This window comes from Ixodes scapularis, unplaced genomic scaffold (assembly GCF_016920785.2).
Source record: "Ixodes scapularis isolate PalLabHiFi unplaced genomic scaffold, ASM1692078v2 PGA_scaffold0__279_contigs__length_252992795, whole genome shotgun sequence".
NCBI lineage: Eukaryota > Metazoa > Arthropoda > Arachnida > Ixodida > Ixodidae > Ixodes > Ixodes scapularis.
This window is the reverse complement of record NW_024609835.1, coordinates 127,149,096-127,155,134: the sequence shown is the minus strand read 5'-3', so window position 1 is coordinate 127,155,134 and position 6,039 is coordinate 127,149,096. Positions and strand designations below refer to the sequence as shown.

The following is a 6,039-nucleotide window of genomic DNA, read 5'->3' as shown; positions in this document are numbered from 1 at the left end:
TGCGAGCGACTCGTTGGCTTGTTGATAGCGGCGGCGAAACCGATATCGCTCTACAATAGCGCTCGTGGTTGCAGAGAAATGGTTGGCTAAGGCTGCGACCGTTTTTACGTAGCAATCATGAGAGGGACTTTCCACAATGACAGACTGACTTGACGTCGTAGCTTCTCCAGCCGCGTTTACAGCTGGCCCCGTTGCTGGCGGAAGCGTAGCGGTAGCGGGTGGTGGAAGACGACTCACTATTACGGCATCATAGATACGTTGACCTTCATCACCCAAGTTGTGGATGAGGATGGATTGACGGCGAACGGCAGAAAACTCGGCAGCACCAGCTGCATCCATGTAGCGCTGGAACCGCTTGTACCATTCGTCCCAAGGTACCGGAGGTCGTCCAGGCGCATCCAGAAATGGCTTTGGTGGCACGATGTTTGAAAAAGCCATCTTCGGGTAAGAGCGGATCAGCTTGCGGCAATCTGACGTCCTGGTCCGATCTATCAGGAGGCTGCGTCAACGTTCTCGGAGCGAGGCCTATGTCCGAACGCTGCGGTAAGGCCTAACTGCGCTGAGTCCAGAATTGAGCTGCGGCAGGATCGCAGATCGGCGGACCAAGGTAGGCGAGGACGCTCAGTCCCCCGACGAACTTGGAGGCTAGCAGGGACCGTCAAGCATCCTCGTCGCCAAAAGGATGTCGTGTCCCAGCGAGGGACAACGGCAGGGACGTCGTGACTGAACAACCGTCATCAGGCCAATGATGTTTATTCAGGGCGCAAGGACTTAGCTCGAGAAAGAGAGAAAGACGAAGTGGCATCTAGTGGCCGAGAATTATAGATGTGGCAAAGAAGTGGCAATGAAAGAAGAAGTGAGAATACAACAACCGTTTTAATACTTTACGAAACTTACGTACTCTTACGTAGAGATACGATCGCAAGTCACCGGTGGAATGCTGATACGAGCTCACATAAATAGCCTGCTAACACCGGCAATCTTGATGGTGCGGAATGCACTTACCAAAGGAACTGCGGAAGCTCGCCGTCAGCACGCGCTGAGCAGCCGCCAACACACAGCTATGGCCGCCAGTGAATACTCCCTATAATCTGTTTCACGCTTGCATTGATAAATGTCACAAGTCAGACTTCTTTTTTTTTTTGTCTAAACATATGTTTTAGCATCGTCATTCGCCGAGCTTCCTCCGTAAATTGCGGTGATTGACTTTCCGAGTGTTGTGCGGGAAAGTAGACGCGCGGTCTTTTTTTAGAGTGTATTTGCATTTTGACCTGTTTGCCGTCGAACACAGTAGGCGCTTGCCTTTGGTTTTGCTTGAACTTGGAACAATTCAGCTTCCTTAACGGCATCCTCAACCGTTGTTACTGCTTTGACATTTGTTCTACACTTCTTCGCAATGTGGCCAGGTTTTGAGCATTTGAAACATTTGCTCTTTAAGTGAAAACACACTTTTGAATTGTGTGCGCTACCACATCTAGTACAAGCGACATTTGCCTTAGAAGCCGGAAAGTTCTTTTTACCTTGTCGCTGCGGAGACTTTCGCTGCCAGTTGACGTCACCCTGGACACTGGTGCTAGCTGAGGGTTCCTCTGTGCGGCGAAGCTCCTTGCTTTGGCCTTGCGCCGCTCCCATGCCCAAGGCAGAGCTGTAGGCCCGGTCAAAGGTGAGGTCTTTGTTGCCTGTCGCCAGCAGCTTGCAGTGGATCGCGTCATTCTGTAGTCCCTCGATAAGACGGTCTCGAAGCGCCTCTTCTAGAAACATGCCGAAGTCGCACGCAACTGCCAGTTTCTTGATTTCCACGGCATAGACACTGATGGTTTCTCCCTGACGTTGATCCCTTCGGTAGAATTTGTATCGTTCCACCACCGCCGAACGCCTGGGAGCGTAGTGGTTCAGGAGGATCTTGAAGATGTCGTCGTAGATGGCTTCCGCAGGCTTTTTCGGAAAGAGCAGATTCTGAAGCGTGATGAACGAGCCTCGCCGGTAAGCGTGAGAAATACCTGCTGCTTGGTAGCCTGGTCAATCTTGTTTGCAGTTGCGAAAGCTTCAAAGCGTTCGACGTAAACTTCGAAGTTGCCCTTCTCCGGAGAAAATTTCGGGAGGTGCCTCAAGACGGAACTGCTCTGCGAGGTCCTGTCCGAAGTCTTGTGGTCGTCTTCCACGCTCATGGTTCTTCAGCAAACAGGCTTGCTGACCACATCTCGTCGCCACTGTCACGTTGTGGTAAGTACAGACAGACGCCGGGGCAGCAGGGCTTACAGCTTTATTGACAACATGGTTAATCGTCAAGGACGAACAACGATAAAGTGAACGACCACAGCAGCGGCGCTCGGTCTTGTAGCCAGAGCGCCAAGCGATAACATAGAGTGCGCATGAGTGGGGCGGATACATCACACATCGATATGACAATGCGAGTCACCGACCGACACAACGGTCATCAGCCAAACGCGCGGCGTTCCCTTGCACGCGCTCACATCCTTGGCTCTCTCAGCGTCTCGAGCTCCAGTTTACCCGATTACCTTCCGTGTTTTGAGCACGCGGTTCGTGACGATAACGTCTACGTCATTGCTCGCCTCGTCGAACCAGCCCAACAATCAAGAGATTGTAGGAAGTTGGTCATTTTAACTCGCCATGGTCGCCGTCGTCCGTGACGATCTCGCCGGTGTATGCTAGTTGGAAGGTAAAGGCGCCGGGTGCGACAGCGAGAGTAGCGTTAGAATAGCCGAGCTACGTGAGAGGTTTTTATGGCGAGGCGAACTTGGGCGATCATCAGGGAGCGTAGCACGAGAGAGCGTTCATGATCACGTGTTTTATCGGCCCCATGGTGTGACTAACTTGGGCAGTGTTGCCTGGTCGCCAGTTGCAAATGATCAAAATTTGTAAATTGATTATTGCAATTACTATACCCTATTTCACCTTATCATGTACCGTAGGAAATGCTACAAGCGCGAGTTTCTTGCTCTAGGGCACATCTCGGCGGCACGAGTTGGGCAACTGCCAACGCTATGATCTCGCGCTTCTAGCTTTCGCTGCGGTACAACATAAGGTGAAACAGAGTATAGAGCTCTAGAAATCACGAAACTTAGAGTATATATACTAAGTGACCTATGAGCATTTCATTTAAAAAAAATAATCTACCCGTTTAATTTTCGTGTCCTATCCCCTTTAAGGGTGCTCCTGTAACACCCTTAGAGTATTAGCCCTGGAACAAGCTGACTTATCCCCTTAGGGGTGTAATACTTCGTCCAAGACATCGTCATTCAGTTTTCATCTCCGTGAACTTCGCTTATAGGTTCCGTCAGTGCGGTTCATACAGTGTACTTCCCCTCCGGGGGTCGGTCCGCTTTTCCCAAGTGGATAGTTTAAGCCTTAAGGGGTTGGGGTAAGCGGGTGACGTATTTCAGTGGTGTGCCCTTTGTTGCTGGGCATTCCCAGAAGGCGTGCTCGTTGTTTGGATATGCACCGGAGTTGGTGCATATCCCGGGGCGTCCCGGGTAAGCCGTTTATGTAAAGTTTTGAGTGCTCTGTGAGGAGTGTTCTTGTCTAGTTAGGACATTGGAGGGGCTTAGAAAAGGGATGCCTTCATCTCAGAGTTGTTGCAGTAGATCGGTTCTTTCCGAGCGTAGTTCTTTTCTATATTCATAGGCGTCGTAGGTGGATGGCCAAGGAATAGACCGATCTCACTGAGCGTTCGGCGTATGCGTGACGCCGCCATAACTTTAGTTCACAAGATGCAGACGACCGTGCATACGAGGACTCGTGTTGTCACGTGCTTCAGACCCGCAGAGCTCCAGCACGTGCAGGAATACTAAAGTTCCCTCGATGCCTTGCGGCAGCGGTGGCGTAGTCAAACTAGCTGGTGAGTTCGATATATTGAAAGGACCGGTTGACTCTTTCATTGGGCGAGCTCATATGCCTTCCTTTTCATTTCTGTCAGTGCCTTGTTGGCCAGACACCCATCTGATGGTAACGTGGAGTGTGGGGTTAGAATTCATGTTTTCCTGGAGGATGGTTTATGTCCTCCGGCATATTTTTATAGTGAATCTTCGGAGGGCACCTTAGCTATCCATGAGGATCTGAATATTGCTGGTGCTTTTGCTGTGGGTGATTGCGTTTGTTATCGCCTGGGTCTCGAGGTCAGTCGCAGAAGGGGCATGGTGATATTTGGTCACTAGCTTGAGGTCTGGTCCTACCACTGCCGCTTTTCCCTTTCTGGTGAGTTTGTCGAAGCTGGCATCAGCAAAGTATAGCGGTTCCGTTTCGGTAGTGATATGTGTGATTCCGTGTGCCGTGGTCTTACTGTCCGTCTATATCGTTGTGTTTCTCGGCTTATATTCTTGGAAATGGGTTGCACTGTTATTCTGGGTGTCCCACGAGGGAGGGAGCTCACATATTGAGGGAAGGCTGTGTGTTGCATAGTTGAGGGATCTCAGGATTTTCCTTCCTTGATTCGAGGTATGTAGACGTTGTTGTTAGGCAAGCTGGTGTATGTCAACCCTGCTGTTTAATTGGTTAAATATACCTGTTCGGTTTATCATCATAATTGGGGTAAAGCGGGGAACACCTAGTTCTAATCTCGTTGCTTTGCGTGGTTGAATGTTACAGTTTTTCGTTCTCGACTTTTGTGAGGACTATGTAGGGAACTGCGTACATGACGCATGACGTAATGAATTTTTTTATTATCTTTTTGTTTTCCTGTTCCTTCACATCCCGTTTCTTTCTTGGGATTCGGCTTATCGTGGGCGTGATTTGGTTAATTTGTTTGGTGCATCTGCCCATTCATTGTACGGCTTTGTCGTCTTCTTGAAGGATGAATCCTAATATTTTTATGTGTGGTTATCGAGGGATGGGGGAGTGGTCGCCAAGTTTCAGGCGAATTTTTTCTCTAACTGGTCCAGCTTCTTTCTGTCTGCCGTTAAGACTACCGTGTATTCCGTTTTGATCGGTAAGCATATCGTATAGAGTCCTATGTGCTTCGTATATTCCTGAATTGCGTCGGTGCCCTCTTGTAGTGTTGCCTCTTGCTGCCCGGGGAGGCCCGCCGTGCACCACAAAGGGATGTCGTCCGCGTAGAAATTGAAGTTGAGGTCTGAGATGTCCTGGAGTTTCTGTGGGAGGTCTTTTTGTGCCAGATTGAAGAGCGCTATAGTGATAGTATTGCTCCTTGTGGCACGCCTTTTTGAAGTGGAAATGGCGGACTTGTATAACTGTCAATTTGTATTTCAAGTGTCCGATTCGTCAGGAAGCGTTTGATGTGGTTGTGCATCTTATGCCCGGGCTTGGTGCCTTCTAGTTTGTCTAGTACAGCTTGATGTGTGATGCTGTAAAAAACGGAATTGAAAGAAGCTCAATCAACCGATCTCACCAGCAAGTTTGACCACGCCATCGCTGCCGCAGTGCATCGAGGGAACTTTAGTATTTCTGCACTTGAGAAAACCTCGCTGGAGCTCTGCGCGTGCAGAGCGCGAGACGACACGAGCCGTTGCGTGGACACTTGGCAGCAGCGACGGTACTGAGCAGCCACGCTCACGACTCATCATCGTTACAGATTGCCCGTTGCGTTGCTGGCCGACGGAAACTTCAACGTGGTGCTGCATCGATCTCCGTTGCACATCAAGCCCGTCGTCGTCGTCGTCACTATCATCGTGACTGCGCTCTTCTTCCTGCCGTCCTGCCATTCGTCGGAACTACGGGACTCCAGCGCCCCTGCGCTACAAAAGAGCGACGCGTCTGCTCCTCCGGACACTTGGCAGCAGCGACGGTACTGAGCAGCCACGCTCACGACTCATCATCGTTACAGGTTTGCTGGCGTTTTCCTTTCTCGAATCAATTTTAGGTAACGATAACCGTCGCTGCTGCCACAGCTGTTATCAGTTGACCTGCAAATATATTGCTTGTTCACTTTCGCGCTTTCGTTTTTGTTTTGTTGCTTTCAAGTGACATTCCATGGCGAAGGACATTGCCGAATTATTTAGTGACTTTAAAGAAGAATTCCGACAGGAGTGGAAGTCTTTCAAAGTATCACTAGAGCGAGACATT

At 50.0% G+C, this 6,039-nt stretch overlaps 1 pseudogene; it reads right to left on the bottom strand.

The window, feature by feature from the left end:
* Positions 1 to 1,248: 1,248 nt before the first annotated feature.
* On the bottom strand, positions 1,249 to 2,168 carry LOC121046573 (annotated as a pseudogene).
* Between the last annotated feature and the right edge of the window lie 3,871 nt (positions 2,169 to 6,039).